General features: G+C 36.9%; 1 protein-coding gene across 1 annotated transcript in view; it reads left to right on the top strand.

Moving 5' to 3' along the window:
* Positions 1-6,201: 6,201 nt before the first annotated feature.
* LOC127852432 (uncharacterized) overlaps positions 6,202-17,924 on the top strand; it is an 82,312-nt gene continuing 70,589 nt past the window's right edge. The window contains exon 1 of the mRNA XM_052386387.1: positions 6,202-6,462. The gene's annotated coding sequence lies outside the window, so the exon portion shown is untranslated. The remainder of the gene's footprint in view (positions 6,463-17,924) is intronic.

The following is a 17,924-nucleotide window of genomic DNA, read 5'->3' on the forward strand; positions in this document are numbered from 1 at the left end:
ACTAGTAACCCCTAGACCCGAGGGCTTATTAATTTAACTTAAACTGATAAACTTAAACCGCAATGCACATGACTTACACATTTAGTATATAGAATATATAAAAAATCTACCGATTTTTTTAACATTATGCTCCTGATGTCAAAACTTGATCACCCTTTGTTCTGTCCTGTAAATTACCAATACAAATGAATACACAATCTGCAATATTCAGATAAAGTAATGCAAACATGTCACATAATTATAAAATGTTGGGTATTTTTAACTGAAATTGAAAGGATTGTAAATCTTCGTATATTGAAAGGCTCCGAAGACGGGACTTAAGCTTGCACTAGGTCGCTTCTGGGGGATAACTCTTGTTTGTCCGAAAAGGATCCTTAAAGGTGCATACCAACTTGCCATGTAAATAAAGCCTCATTCGCTAAATAGGCTGTAGATGACGCAGACCCTAATTAAAACACCGGGCCGAAACTACATCAGCCCGAAAGAAAGCCAACGGGAGTTCATCTTGCGCTAGGTCGCTTCCGGGGGATAACTCTTGTTTTTCCAAAAAGGACCCTTTAAGGTGCATACACACTCGCCATGTAAATGAAGCCTAATATATACGCTTGAAAGGCTGTAGGTGACGCCGACCCTAATTAAAACCCAGGGCCGAAACTAGATCAGCCCTACAGGCAGCCAACGGGAGTTCAGCGTGCACTAGGTCTCTTTCGGGAGATAACTCTTGTTCGTCCATTGGGGCCCTTAAAGGGGCATACCCGCTCACTGGGAAATGACGCATACGAGATAAAGGCTAAATAGGCTGCATGCACGGGGCCGATCCTAATTAAAAGTCCCGGCCGAAACTAGTTCAGCCCGATGGGCAGTCGACGGCTGGTCAGCGTGCACTAGGTCTCTTCAGGGGGATAACTCTTGTTCGTCTGAAATGGGCCCTTAAAGGGGCATACTCACTCACAGGCAAAAATGGCGCGTAATAGGCTAAATAGGTTGCACCTGGCTCCGATCCTAATTAAAAGTCCCGGCCGAAACTAGTTCAGCCCGACAGGCAGTCGACGGCTGCTCAGGGTGCACTAGGTCTCTTCCGGGGGATAAGTCTTGTTCGACCGAAAGGGGCCCTTAAAGGGGCATACCCGCTCACTGGGAAATGACGCATACGAGATGAAGGCTAAATAGGCTGCATACATGGGCCGATCCTAATTAAAAGTCCCGGCCGAAACTAGTTCAGCCCGATGGGCAGTCGACGGCTGGTCAGCGTGCACTAGGTCTCTTCCGGGGGATAACTCTTGTTCGTCTGAAAGGGGCCCTTAAAGGGGCATACCCACTCACAGGCAAAAATGTCGCGTAATAGGCTAAATAGGAAGCACCTGGCTCCGATCCTAATTAAAAGTCCCGGCCGAAACAAGGTCAGCCTGACAGGCAGTCGACGGCTGGTCAGCGTGCACTAGGTCTCTTCCGGGGGATAACTCTTGTTCGTCCGAAAGGGGCCCTTAAAGGGGCATACCCGCTCACTGGGAAATGACGCATACGAGAAATAGGCTAAATAGGCTGCATGCACGGGGCCGACCGTAATTTAAACTCCCGGCCGAAACTAGTTCAGCCCGATAGGCAATCGACGGCTGGTTAGCGTGCACTAGGTCTCTTCCGGGGGATAACTCTTGTTCGTCCGAAAGGGGCCCTTAAAGAGGCATACCCACTCACAGGCAAAAATGGCGCGTAATAGGCTAAATAGGTTGCACCTGGCTCCGATCCTTATTAAAACTCCCGGCCGAAACTAGGTCAGCCCGACAGGCAGTCGACGACTGGTCAGCGTGCAGTAGGTCTCTTCCGGGGGATAACTCTTGTTCGTCCGAAAGGGGCCCTTAAAGGGGCATACCCGCTCACTGGAAAATGACGCATACGAGAAATAGGCTAAATAGGCTGCATTCACGGGGACGACCGTAATTAAAACTCCCGACCGAAACTAGTTCAGCCCGATAGGCAGTCGACGGCTGGTCAACGTGAACTAGGTTTCTTCCGGGAGATAACTCTTGTTCGTCCGAAAGGGGTCCTTAAAGGGGCATACCCACTCACAGGCAAAAATGGCGCGTAATAGGCTAAATAGGTTGCACCTGGCTCAGATCCTAATTAAAACTCCCGGCCGAAACTAGGTCAGCCCGACAGGCAGTCGACGGCTGTTCAGCGTGCACTAGGTCTCTTCCGATGCATAACTCTTGTTCGTCCGAAAGGGGCCCTTAAAGGGGCATACCCGCTCACTGGGAAATAACGCATACGAGAAGTAGGCTAAATAGGCTGCATGCACGGGGCCGACCGTAATTGAAACTCCCGGCCGAAACTAGTTCAGCCCGATAGGCAGTCGACGGCTGGTCAGCGTGCACTAGGTCTCTTCCGGGGGATAACTCTTGTTCGTCCGAAAGGGTCCCTTAAAGGGGCAAACCCACTCACAGGCAAAAATGGCGCGTAATGGGCTAAATAGGTTGCACCTGGCTCCGATCCTAATTAAAACTCCCGGACGAAACTAGGTCAGCCCGACAGGCAGTCGACGGCTGGTCAGCTTGCACTAGGTCTCTTCCGGGGCATACCTCGTGTTCGTCCGAAAAGGGGCCCTTAAAGGGGCATACCCGCTCACTGGGAAATGACGCATACGAGAAATAGGCTAAATAGGCTGCATGCACGGGGCCGACCGTAATTAAAACTCCCGGCCGAAACTAGTTCAGCCCGATAGGCAGTCGACGGCTGGTCAGCGTGCATTAGGTCTCTTTCGGGGGATAACTCTTGTTCGTCCGAAAGGGGCCGTTAAAGGCGCATACCCACTCATAGGCAAAAATGGCGCGTAAAAGGCTAAATAGGTTGCACCTGGCTCCGATCCTAATTAAAACTCTTGGCCGAAACAAGGTCAGCCCTACAGGTTGCACCTGGCTCCGATCCTAATTAAAACTCCCGGCCGAAACTAGTTCAGCCCGACAGGCAGTCGACGGTTGGTCAGCGTGCACTAGGTCTCTAGGGGGATAACTCTTGTTCGTTGTATGTTTTAACCTATGTATGAAATAGGCTAAATAGGCTAAATAGGCTGAAAATGCTGTTAAATAGGCTAAATAGGCTAATTAGGATGTACCGTATGTTTCAACATTTGTACTTAACTTTCTAAATAGGCTGAAAAGGCTGTTAAATAGGATTAATAGGCTTAATACGATGTATGTTTCAAGCTATGTCTAAATAGGCTGAAAAGGCTGTTAAATAGGCTAAACAGGCTAAATACGATGTATGTTTCAACCTATGTTCTAAACATTCTAAATAGGCTGAAAGGCTGGATGTATGTTTCAACTTATATACTAAATAGGCTCAATAGGCTGTTAAATAGGCTTAATCGGCTAAATAGGATGCACGTTTCAACCTATGAACTGAATAGGCTTAATAGGCTAAATAGGCTGAAAATGCTGTTAACTATGTACTTAATAGGCTAAATAGGCTGAAAATGCTGTTAAATAGGCTAAAGAGGCTAAATAGGATGTATGTTTCAACCTATGTACTAAATAGGCTAAATAGGCTAAATAGGCTGAAAAGGCTGTTAAATGAGGCTAAATAGGCTAAATAGGATGTATGTTTCAACCTATATACTAACAAGGCTTAATAGGCTAAATAGGCTGAAAATGCTGTTAAATAGGCTAAATAGGCTAAATAGGCAAAATAGGATGTATGTATCAACCTATACACTAAATAGGCTAAAGAGGCTGTTAAATAGGCTAAATCGGCTAAATAGGATGCATGTTTCAACCTATGTACTAAATAGGCTAAATAGGCTGAAAATGCTGTTAACTATGTACTTAATAGGCTAAATAGGCTGAAAATGCTGTTAAATAGGCTAAATAGGCTAAATAGGATGTATGTTTTAACCTATGTTCTAAATAGTCTAAATAGGCTAAACAGGCTGAAAAGGCTGTTAAATAGGCTAAATAGGCTAAATAGGATGTATGTTTCAACCTATATAATAAATAGGCTAAATAGGCTAAATAGGCTGAAAATGCTGTTAAATAGGCTAAATAGGCAAAATACGATGTCTGCTTCAACCTATGTACTAAATAGGCTAAATATGCTAAATAGGCTAAATAGGCTGAAAAGGCTGTTAAATAGGCTAAATAGGCTAAATATGATGTATGTTTCAACCTATATACTAAATAGGCTAAAAAGGCTGAAAATGCTGTTAAATAGGCTAAATAGGCTAAATAGGCAAAATAGGATGTATGTTTCAACCTATATACTAAATAGGCTAAGTAAGCTGTTAAATAGGCTAAATAGGATGCATGTTTCAACCTATGTACTAAATAGGCTAAATAGGATAAATAGGCTGAAAATGCTGTTAACTATGTACTTAATAGGCTGAATAGGCTGAAAATGCTGTTAAATAGGCTAAATAGGCAAAATAGGATGTATGTTTCAACCTATGTACTAAATAGGCTAAATAGGCTAAATGGGCTAAATAGGCTGAAAAGTCTGTTAAATAGGCTAAGTAGAATGTATGTTTCAACCTATATACTAAATAGGCTAAATAGACTAAATAGGCTGAAAATGCTGTTAAATAGGCTAAATAGGCTAAATATGCAAAATAGGATGTATGTTTCAACCTATGTACTAAATAGGCTAAACTTCACACACATGTAGTATTAGTAGTAGTAGTAGTAGTAGTAGTAGTAGTAGTAGTAGTAGTAGTAGTAGTAGTAGTAGTAGTAGTAGTAGTAGAAGTAGTAGAAGTAGAAGTTGAAGTTTTAGTAGTTGAAGTAGAAATAATAATAATAGTAATAATAATAATAATAATAATAATAATAATAATAATAATAATAATAATAATAATAATAATAATAATGGTAATTGATAATAATAATAATAATAATAATAATAATAATAATAATAATAATAATAATAATAATAATAATAATAATAATAATAGTGTACCAATACAAAAATAACAAAATAATAATAATAATAATAATTAATATTAATATTATAAATATTATTACTGTTATTATTATTACCATTATTATTATATTTATCGCATTACAAAAAATTCCATGGGAAAAATCCAATTGGAAAAACAAATCCCATTGGAAAAAATCCTATGGGAAAAACAAATCACATGGGTGTTTTTTTTACAAACACGAGTAAACGCGTTAAAATCGCGTTGATTGTTGATCATTTGATAAAATATAGTGTTTCTGGAAGTTACATGAATAATTACCTCAAAATATTTAAAAATCCCATGGGATTTTTTTTCCCATTTCAAAAATGGGATTTTTTTATTACTAAAAAATATCAGGTTTTGTGCGCATAAAATGATTATAAAATCCATAAATAACGTTTCAATACTTAAATACGCAAAGAAAACACGTTTTTAAAAATGCCAAAAATCCCATGAGATTATTCTCCCATTATTTAACGGCGGGCAAAAGTGGTCACTGGACCGTGGTTAATTAAAGGGACGAATTCGTTTGAAGCGAAACTTTCATTCCAGAGTTAAAGGGATGAAGAAAATGTCAGCAAAAAAGGGTACAATTTGATTATTTTTCTGTAAAAATCTGAATGTATGATATGTTCGTCTCCATATAATAATAACGGTAAAAAATAACGTATTGATATAAAGGAAAATGTTTTCGCATTTTACAATAAAAGTAATTTTATGCTATTGGGTGTGTCTGTTTGAAAACTTCACGTTGACATTTACCCGGAAGAAGATTGTTGTCATTATAGCAGATGACAGGATGTCTATACGTGTTTTCTAGGTCGGTGGTTTGATATCCGTTTTTTATTCGAATTTTTTAAATTATTTACACCTATTTGCTGCTTTGATTTATCATCTTTATCACCGTATTCTATTAGTTTCTCATTTATTGCCAATGTGTAAGTATAGCTTAAGGCTAAAAAAATAGTTCATTTGCGCAGTCCCTTAAATGCAAAAACACACTAGATGGGTTTTCAAATAAGTACGCGAATCTGGGGCGATTTGGTTGCCTGGTTTAACCAAAGCCTAAGGACGCCTGTTTAAGTAAATGATTACACCCAATTATTAGTTTACCGCACCTTCAAGAGGTTAACATTTTGAGTGTACCTGGTTCTTTCGATCGAAATTTACTGAAAGTTGAATTAACTTCCACGACTATAGATGTTTAAAACGCTATTAATATTATAATATGCTGCACAGTGTAAATTTATGTAAGACGATAGAGTGAACTATATTGTGTGTTCAATAGAGTGAGTGGTATTTCAACTGTAGCGTAAAATTTAAACACACATTTATGGTTGCTTTTGATATGTCGGAAAAACTTAACAGGGCCATGGCTTCTTAAAGCACCTTTGGAATTTTATAGATTTTAAGTGATTCTTTTTGGCGTGTCGTTTTGGAAGATATGTTTTATTCGCCATGTATTAGTCGGATTAAACTGTTAAATTGGAAAGTACAATCCAGCTGTTGACAAGGTAATAATTGTTTTCAGAAATTGTTTTAACGTAGTTTATATATATTGGTATTGGTCACTGTGGTATAACCAATTTTGTATTTATATTAGCGTTTTTGATGTTGTCTGTTTACCCCTCCCCCCTCCCCCTTCCAAAAGAAAAAAACAATTTGCTTTCAAATCTATTAACACAAAGATTAATAGAGCTTGCTAGGCTGGCAATTATTTACACATACCTGCTAACATACCACAATGTTAATCCCACAATCAGGTCTTTTTTGCTATTAACTCGCATTATTCTTTGATTCTTACAACTAAAACATCGTTTATTCCACACAACGAAGCAAATGATACAAACATCTTCGTTAAAATGAGAAAATTTTGTTAAATGTTGTTTTATAATGCACATGTTTATACGATTCTTTTATTGGTTCTACTGAGCTGATTATGTTAAATAGGTTCGATTTCGATTACATTGTGGTAGTAGTATATCTTTATTAAAGTCTCATCAACAGTGTCCGAAAAAATTCTTTTTTTTAGGTAGCCCACTGGGCTACAAATACAATTATTTGGTAGCCCATAAAATTTACCTACAAAATGATAAGAGGCAAGTTTTCATCTTTATTTTATTTCTTCATTTACGTGTACATAATATGTATACATTCATATACATAATACAGCAAGTAGTCTGATGTACACAGTCAATATCATAAATTAATGTTACAGTACAGGCACCGTGTACTTAAATGTAAATGTACAAAAGAAAATCATATACTACATGTAGATATGACATGTATGTGCACATGTATGCGTACTTAAATTTCGGACAGAACGTAAAGTCGGAAACGTAAATAAAGCGTTTAGATGATCAATACTATTGACTCTTATGGTGTTAATCAATGCAGTTGCCATTTTTTAACAACAAATATCGAATTTCAAAGAAATCAAGAGAGAATTAAATCATTTATTTACTTGTGTCCGACTTTAAGTACTGTCCGAATTAATGTATTGCTTCCGTATGTTACGACACTTTGTGCAGTCAGTGTACAATACAATAATTGTTTCAATAATGAAGGAACTGATACAGCGCAACGGTAACGATACAGCGTATTTACATAATATTTTATTAAGAGGAAATGTCAATGCCAAATAATTCGCGAGATACCCCGGTACTTTAGTTAAAATTCACAACGAAACTTTTAATTGAAATTAAATAATCTCAATGTTATACCCGCTACGAAATTTTTACTTACAAACAAGGGCTGTTTGTAAAACATGCATGCCCCCCCATATGGGCTGTCAGTTGTAGTGGCAGCCATTGTGTGAATACGTTTTTTGTCACTGTGACCTTGACCTTTGACCTAGTGATCTGAAAGTCAATAGGGGCCATCTGCCATTCATGATCAATGTACCTATTAAGTTTCATGATCCTAGGCCTAATTATTCTTGAGTTATCATCAGGAAACAAATTTACTGTTTCTAGTCACTGTAACCTTGACCTTTGACCTAGTTACCTGAAAATTAATATGGGTCATCTGCCAGTCATGATCAATGCACCTATGAAGTTTCGTGATCCTAGGCCTAAGCATTCTTGAGTTATCATCCGGAAACCATGTTACTATTTCGGGTCACTGTGACCTTGACATTTGACCTATTGACCTGAAAATCAATAAGGGTAATCTGCCATGCATGATCAATGTACCTATGAAGTTTCATGATCCTAGGCGTAAGCGTTCTTGAGTTATCATCCGGAAACAATTTTTCTATTTCAAGTCACTGTGACCTAGACCTTTGACCTAGTGACCAGAAAATCAATAGGAGTCATCTGCGAATAATGATCAATGTACCTATGAAGTTTCATAATCCTAGGCGAAAGCGTTCTTGAGTTATCATCCGAAAACCATTTTACTACTTCGAGTTACTGTGACCTTGACCTTTGACCTTGTGACCTCAAAATCAATAGGGGTCATCTACAAGTCATGATCAATGTATCTATGAAGTTTCATGATCCTAGGCCTAAGCGTTCTTGAGTTATCATCCGAAAACCATCTGATGAGTCATCAATATACATACATGGTGATTACAATACAAATAATTACAAAATGTCAAATGTATATTTCCTTTCCATATTGGAATTATAAGAGACTATCGCAGTTAAGAATTCCACTTTATATATACACATTAGATACATAACGACTTTTACTAATTCAACAGTTTTGCACAAATAAATAAAAAAGAAAATTAAAAAAGTTAAAACTGAAGAAACTTTGCTAATCAAATTAATTAAAAACTGCCTTAAAACAATGGTAAGATACAAAATAGACAATTATTTTCCTAAATTGGTAAACCTTCATACCTGCCGGTTTCGATTCTTATGGAAGCTACCCCACACCGGAACTTATATAACGCAGATATATGTCTAGGTGGCATAATTAATTTACAGTATTGTTCAGTAACATGTTCAGATTTAACACATTCATACAGACGCAATTTGTTACCTCCTCTTCTTGAAGGAAAAGAGTTACTATTTATTCTATCATATCACTCGGATATGTACTATTTTTTAACAATATCTATGACTTATCGACAAATCATGACGATATCGGTTTCAAAATACTGCTATAAATACTCAAGTTATTTACATCTAGAAACTGTTTTACAGCAAATACTTAGTTTTTACATAAAAGATTAGACTTAGATGCTACCCAGAGTGTCATCGCTTATTAACCCTCGTTGCGTTCATGTATGATAAACGTGACCAATAAAGCGTGGCCGATTTCCACTTTTGTACTTGCGGTGTATTCAACCGATATAACCCGATATGCCATCATTTGGTGTATATTTTCCGACTCCTAGAAAAAAAACCGTTGCGCCCTGTTTTGCACCGCATTAATGAATGAATAAGTCCGAGCGCCCCATGATGGAGCGCTATAGTTGATTACAGGCAAAACGACATAATCGTATAATTTGGAAAAACATTATATGGAACGCCACCCAAGCTTTTACATTTTGCGATTACGAGACCCAAAGCACGACTGGCACTCTGAGCAACAGCTTTAACGTGCTCAAGATGCTCATGTAAAATAACACCTAAGTTAGTATATCTATCTACAATCTATATTCGTACCTTGAAATGCATTTGGCCGCAAGTGAATAATATTACTCTTGGACGGATTTACAGTCATATCATTCCAAGAACACCAATCATTTGAAGCATTTAACAATATCTAAAGCTCATCAGCATCGTCGGCTAGAATTACAATGTCATCAGCGTATAACAAGATACATAGCTTTTTTCGTTATCAAGATTAATACCTAAGCCAAAGGATTTAAGGTATACAGTTAAATCATTGAAGAACAAATTAAAAAGCAGGGGAGATAATGTACACCCTTGACGTAAACCACACTTGACGTCAAACCACTCAGTTTTAAAAGAATTAACTCCAACACATGACATAACAGATGAGTATAAATATTTAACAGCAGATAACATCTTGCCACATACACCAATATCATACATTTTTTCCAAAGTATATGTCTATTAATAGTATCGTAATCTTCCTTAAAATCGATAGATGCACAGTATGTAGACAATCAATTTTCTTTCTGGTATCAATAATAGTATTAAATGACAGAATATGTTCTGTGGTACCACGACCTTTCCTAAATGTGTTTTGCTCATCAGACAACTTGTCCTTCGTTCCGTCCAAAGACTAAGTCGATTATTTAAAATATAACAATAAAGTTTATACATCGCCGGTGCAAGTGATATCCCTCTATACGAAAAAGGATCCCGTTTATCTAGATGATTTAGGTAAAGGGCATACAACAGATTTACTCCATAAAGTAGGAACAATACCATTATCGAAGCAAATATTAAACAACACATGTAATAATGACAAAGCCGAATCATTGGTAAGTACCTCGACAGGAAAATTATAAATACCACGCGATTTACCATTTTTGGCATTGGCCAATGCTTTATGAACCTCCATGATAGAAATATGATCATTAAAAGACATATTTGCGGACTCTGTCGTATCAACATAAGTGTATTGATTACTGTCAGTATGTACGACAGATTGGAAAAGTGAGCTAAAGTATTTTCCACCTTGCCAACACAACATCAACTTCCGTAAAAATGGAGCCATCCTCCAGGATTACCTCCATCGGAATAACATTACTCTTAGAGCAATTTACTCCAATTTTCCCAATGGACTTCCAAAATTTGGCAGGATCGACGCCACACTCCTCCAAAAAGTTGATCCTGCATTGAATACCAGTAAAATCGTTAAGATCCCTGCACCTCTCTATCAAAACGTTTACGGACACTTACATATTCAGATTTAAAATCCGTTTTACGATTTCTATTAAAACATGACAACCAAGACTTTTCAGCAGTACAAACACGATTCCATAATTCAGTCAAATGTTCCGCCCATCATGGTTTGCCTGGGCGTCGTTTTTTATTATGAGTTCCAGACTTAACTACTTTAAAAGGTAAATTCTCATACAAAGATTTAGATATGATATTACACCAAACATTATATACATCATCTATATCAGTTTGGTTTCTTAAACTACTTTCAAGTTTAGATATAGCAAAATGTATGTCACTTAAAGTGTTTTGATTTAACATGAGATCATCAGGCACATTTTTAAAATCAAATTTAGTATACTGAGACATAGGAACATCGCTTTCAGTTATGTTCATCAAATCATATTGAATAAGCAAACTCTATTTCAATAATGAATGATCTGGCATAGCTGTAGGTGCACTTTCACCTAAAGTTCCACTGTTTGTTTACAAGTGTAGATACTTTTACAACTTCAAAATTGGAAAATTTATCTAACATACAATGATTTACAAGACAATAATCTACGACTGATTTTCCTTTAGATGAAATGGATGTTTAATCATTACAAACATTATTTCTGCCGTTTAGCATACACATATTAACATTTATAAAAAAATATAAAAGTAATTCTCCATATGCATTACTATTACTTGTGTGTGAAAATAGTATATTCTTGTTAGTCATGTATTTCGATTTCGCGACGATAATTGGCCGATTTTGTTACGAAACTTTGAAAGCTGACGTTAATAGGTGGTAAACATGACCGTTTATAGTATTAAGGTAGAACAGTGAATACTTGAAGACTTATAATATTTACAGAACAATCTATTTTCGACATTGTTCATAATTTTAACGGGAATTCAATGTGAATTGGGATGGTTAACCTATCACTTTTCAGTTCGATTGTAAGTATCTTTAAATTGACAATGCTTGTAATCATTTTTATAAAATGAGCCGGTAATTTATATTTTATTTACCTACTTATAATAGAAAATTAATATCATACTAAATTTTATTTTGCATCATCATCATGGCTTTAAATTAAGAACACATAATAGCGAGTTGTTGTTGGTCTTCTCCAAACTAATTTCTAATTAGCCTCGTTTTAGGAAATTCGGGCTTAATGCAAGTGTACGATTTTTCACCCGATTCAGTCCGCATAGGCTTATCAGGGACGACACTTCTTTGGAGTCATGTGTAAAAGAGACCTCCTTTAAACATAAACATCTATAAAAGTGTCGTCCCTGGGATGACAATTAACGCACATGCATTAAGCCCAGTTTTTTCAGAGCGAGGCTTATTAAAAATCAATAGCTAGTTGTCACCGGTCTATTTCGATGAGTTCTAAGATTTATTATTTTCATGTGTCGTTTAAACGCCTTTGATGGTCAATTGGTTAATTCGTTTTACCAGCAATTACGTATCACCAGCAGTTACGACAATGACGTTATTTGTAAACCAAACCAACTCTGAATGAATTGAGTCAACCGACGACACACTTGGGTCCCTTACACTTCACAATGGCAACTATCTTCCGCCGAACCAACAAAAGACAGAACCGAGAATCAATTACCGACCGCGCGACCGACCAACAAACTAACGCACGAACGAATGATAGAACGAATGATCAAAGGAAAGAACGAATGATCTTACGATTATATGAACGAACGAACGAACAAACGAAATACTAACCAAAAAACACACAGTACTTGCTTCTTTAAATAAAAAACACACATCAACACACAATTATAACGAAATATGAAAGAAAACATTCAAACGAAGCAAAATAAAACGGTGACAGTTTTTGTAATTACATAAGCCATTAACTGCAGAACAATTTCAGCCAAACATTTACTGTTTTACATCATCGATCATGTTGATCAAAATATCATTATATATCTGTTTACAAACGCCATGTCGAAATTAAGTGTAACCAGATTCTGTTGCGATCATGAACTGATATCGAAAACTTGATGAGTAATGCCGAGAACCGCTTTCGAAACCATGACAGCGAATCACATTTCACAAAGGCAAAATGACATTTTTATGCACTCAACTATGATCCCGTTTCGGTAACGCTTTCATATAAAAGCCACTATTCACCTGAAGGCGCTGTTGATTCTTTATATATTTGAACATCATGTTTCGGTTAAGTTTTCAGATAAAAGCAACCTTTCTCATGGAACTTTCTCAGCCACTTGAATTATGTATATATTTGTAATAAAACATTGTTATCAAAACGCAGAACACACATTCAACAACAACTCAAAATGTACGATGGGCATCATACAATGGTTTATCGGGACACCAACAGAATGCGATTACGGGAATATTTTGCGGACACTGAAAGCAACCCAAATATGAAATAGGGAATAATCGATAAGTTCCAAGTAAAACCAAAAAGCACTTTTACTCCAAACGCAGGAAGAGACCAAAGCCTCGACCTTTATGTTGAACTGGTAAAGAATTATATCATCTCAAATTTATAGAAGACTGGCAAATTGAATCTAGACAAAAATGAAAACAAAGCATTCCATGAACTGTTACATAATGATTCAATCATCATCAGACCGGCGGACAAGGGCTCTGGAATAGTCATACTAGATAAAGAAGTGTACAAAGAATCGCTGAAATACGAATTGAATGAAAACGAGGCATACAGATCTACTGAAGGTGCTGCAAGCAAAGAAAGTATGAAAAATGTGAAATCGCTCGTAAATAGACTTCACCGACAAGGCAGTATCTCTGTTGATATGAAACATTATTTGATACCTAGGTACCCACAAGCGGGTAAACTCAAAGGAAATCCGGAGATACATAAAGCAGACGCACCTTTTCGCACAAAAGTGAACGGGATAGATACAGCTACAGAGAAATTAGCCGAATTGGCCGAGCATGAATAGAATGAATATGAGGAGTCCTCGCCCAGTTACATTAGAGACACTACGGACTTAATACAGAAAAAAAAGAAGTCAAAGAACCACTGTCGGAAGACAATTGTCTGCTATTGCTTTGACGTCAAGAAACTGTATCCATCCATACGCAAAAGAGAAGGATTAGAAGCTTGCAGGGAAGCATTGAACACGCGCTCTAACCCACTAGTTACTTCCACTGATGATATGATTGACATAATCACGACAGTTTTAGAAAACAACAAGTTCAGCCTAAATGAAAACAACTACGGACAGACGGGCGGAGTGGCGATCGGCTGCGGTAAAATTTCGCGTGTAGCTATATGTGGAAGTGGGACGAAGAACTCATGACAGCTTATAAATTACCGGCATTTTATAATAGATTTACCGACAACGGTTTTGGAAGATGGTATGATACCGCACGTGAGCTTGAGGCTTTCGCCGTACATGCGAATCCATACACGAGAATATTCAAGTCGACCTTCGATATAGTCCGCATAGTATCGTTTTACTGGATAAAACCGTACGGATGCGGAATGGTCAGATCTGTATGTTAAACCCACGGACAAACAACTGTACATACGTAAAAACTCGTGCCCCTGCCTCCCTCAAGCAATACAAGATCGTTAACATATGTACTCGGATTGCGATACGAAGAATATGTGAACAGGAAGAAGATTACAAGAAGCATAGAAATGACCTGAAAATGCAGTTATGAAAACGCGGGTATAGTGGGAAATTCGTAGAAAACTAGTTGCAGAGATAGATAAACTGTCGCGCGCAGATTTACTGAAAAAATCAAAGAAACGAAGGTCAAATAACAGAGTTCCTCTGGTGGTCACGTTTTTCAGTCTTCTTCACATACACAGCATTGTACACAAGCATTTAAACGTGTTATACAGATCAGACAGGATGCGCGAGATTTTCAGTGAACCGCCTTTGGTAGCACACCATAGAAATAGAAACCTCTGTGATACCCTGGTACACAACAAGACAAGCAAGGCTACCTTCATCACGAACACATGTAAGGAAAACTGCACGTACTGTAACAAACTGACAACAAGTGACATTCAAGACACCGACGGTAAAATAACTTACAACACGTGCCACAATGTTACTTGTCATACGAGGAACGTGGTATACGGTATAGGATGCAACAGGTGCAAATGCGGTGGGGAGACAGAAAGGCAAATCCGAGAACGCATGATAGAACACATACGAGACGTACGCCTGCACAAACAGAAGCCCATTACCACACACTTTGCTTCGAGCCATTGCGATGACAACATGTACTTCTCAGTCCTAGAGAAGCTTAATATCGCTGGACGCCAAGAAAGTGTGATTAGGGAAGCGTTGTGGATAAAGAGACTCAAGACTATGAAAACTTTTGGCTGTAATGTAAAAGACAGTGTGTTCCGGTCAGCAACATTGATAGACAGCATAAAATGCATAAAATAAATAATAATATTTATATATAGTATGTAAACATTATATATGTTTTTATATATATAATATTTATATAAAAATATATAAACAGCATATTATGCGTATAATGCAGTGACTTCAGAGTGTTGGCGCGTAACGTCACGTTCGCGTCGTGTGACGTTACGTCATTTATTGCATTTTACTTCCGATATTGTCAACAAAAGGAAACGCTATGTGAAATTTTCTGTATAATCGTTTACTGGAGAAGGCCTGTGGCCGAAATATTTAATAAAAGAGTTACTGTATCCAGTTTTAATAAGGTTAATTAGATTTGCAACGAAATAAATAAATACATAAAAATAATATTTTCAATATGAATATATTTTATGTTGGTATTGATATCAGATATTGTATAGGGATGTATCTTCAGCAAACAGACGAGTATTACTTTGAACGTAGTAACCTATATCATTTATAAACATTAGAAATAAGAGGGGCCCTAATGAAGAGCCCCGATGTAGTGGGGCGCAGTTTGGAACTACACCTGAATGCTCTTCGCGTTGACGGCTTGCATTTAGCCAATGTATAAACCCTGAGTGCAACTGTCCAAGGATTCCAATAACATTCAGGTCGTGTAATATACCCAGGGTTATGGCCTTATCAAATGCTTACCTAAAGTAAAAAAGTCACCTTTACCTCTAATCCATTGCAGATTGGTTTGCAAAACGTTTGCAAAAAGTTGTTTTGTAGTAGAGTCAACCGGCTATAAGCCAGACTGAAATACGGTCAGTATTTTGTTACCAATGAGGTGATTGTACACATGTTTATAGTGTTTTTCCTAGGAAGGCATACGGTTATGGCGAAGTAAATTCAAAAAGGGCAGTTCCATGCTGTTTCAGTAAACTGTTCAGCATGACAAACATAATACAGCAATCAATGCATATGAATCTAATTATACACAGATTAACTAAAATATACAATGTAACCATGTTTACCTTATAACATTTTCTAATGATGATCTTGTCAAATGTTTTAACTTTGCGAGTAAACTGAACGTCAATCTGCAAGCAATCATTTTCGGAACATACATCCACTTGTAGATAACTAATCAATATACGTTGTTTGTATCTAAAACGCATTATCCATTGCTTATTTACACACGCATGTGATCTCATTAATCACTACTAGCTGTATGATGTCCATCGTCAATTTTTTATTTGTCTTTTTTCAGAGAATCACAATTTCAGTTATATATTGTCCGCCATCTTGTAATGACGTTAGCGACAGGTGTGCATAAAAACGTTAAATCGTTTATGTCCGACTAAATTGGCGGTTCGCATTTTGTTAAAATCAGTATATGGTAAAGAAATTTTCAATAAGTCTCTTTTTCATCTAAAAGACCATAACGATAAAGATATAGCGTGTTCAATTTGAAATTAAACTTCGTGTAGAAATTAATGTTTTTATAATACTGTATAATTATGCATTAAAAGCACAATTTCCTAGAGGATAACACTTGGTGCCATCACACGTCCCTAAAGCAACGGTCCTGTAGAGGAGTATTCATGAGGGACCAATAAGTGTGCTTGGTGTAAAAAAGCCACAAAGCCACGTTCATAATCGATTGATATTGACAGGGGGTAATTCATGCATGACTAATTAAGAACCATGTGCTACTTCACTGCCTTAGGGCAATACTCTGATACTATTTGGCTTGAATGTAGGTACAAATGCCATAGGTAAAAATGCCAAATGTAAAAATGCCAGATGTTATATAGTAAAATAGAGTTTTGAGCAATATTTTTAAGGATATCGAGTATTGTAGAAATGTAGGAATGGAAACAGTTTTGTAATTGAACATGTTATGTTTATTCTACTGGTCTCACTAATAAATTACAATAAATTATTAAAGCAATGCGACAAACAAGCTGGATTTTGATGGTGATTATGTTTACGTTTATTATTAAATGAGAGTAGAAAATATGTATTGATACGTTTAGCTAGTTTTCTGTATTAAAGCCTGCGGCCTCAGGCCAATACGGCTGTCTTCAGCTCAATAACACAGCCAATATGAATTCAACTAATTAATAACATTATATTATTAGAGAGTATTTTTTTCCCACAACTGAAATTTTGTATATACTATCTGACTGCATTTTTTTCGTTATCAATTGCGAATTCAAAACATTCACTTAACTTTGTTAAAACAGAAAGAGCTTTCTTTTACATCATACATTCTCAAGGATTTTAAGTGCTTGATTAGAAGTGGAACTAAATACGTAAATACGAAGGTAATTGCGTTCAGTTTATTTTGAATTAAGTTCTTGGATTACCGGATATTACAATTGTGTGTATAAAAGGATTTTAAGTGCTTGAATAGAAATGGAACTGATACGCTCAAATCAAGGAAAATATAAACTGTGCCATGAACATTATTTGTATACCAAGAAATCTTCATCATCTTCATCTAACTCATCCATCTTTTTGACATGTAACACTCGCACAATGGGCTGTAGAGGGTCTCTCCGTTCAGACATTCAGATGACAACCTGTCAGCGAACAAATAAACATGACCATCCACCTAACAAAATAAACGTTGAAGTAGCTTAAGTCAAGTCAAACATGAAGAAACAGGCAAAACCGAGCCATGACAAAACAGGCGTTGTCTATACCTCCAGCCTTGTAGATGTCGAAGAGGAATTTCTTGCATCACTCCATCTTCTGAGATCTGCAAAAGGACAATCAGAAACCAGCGAACACAAGAATCCCCGAAAGCGCCTGATAATTGC

This window comes from Dreissena polymorpha, chromosome 12 (genome assembly GCF_020536995.1).
Source record: "Dreissena polymorpha isolate Duluth1 chromosome 12, UMN_Dpol_1.0, whole genome shotgun sequence".
Taxonomy (NCBI): domain Eukaryota; kingdom Metazoa; phylum Mollusca; class Bivalvia; order Myida; family Dreissenidae; genus Dreissena; species Dreissena polymorpha.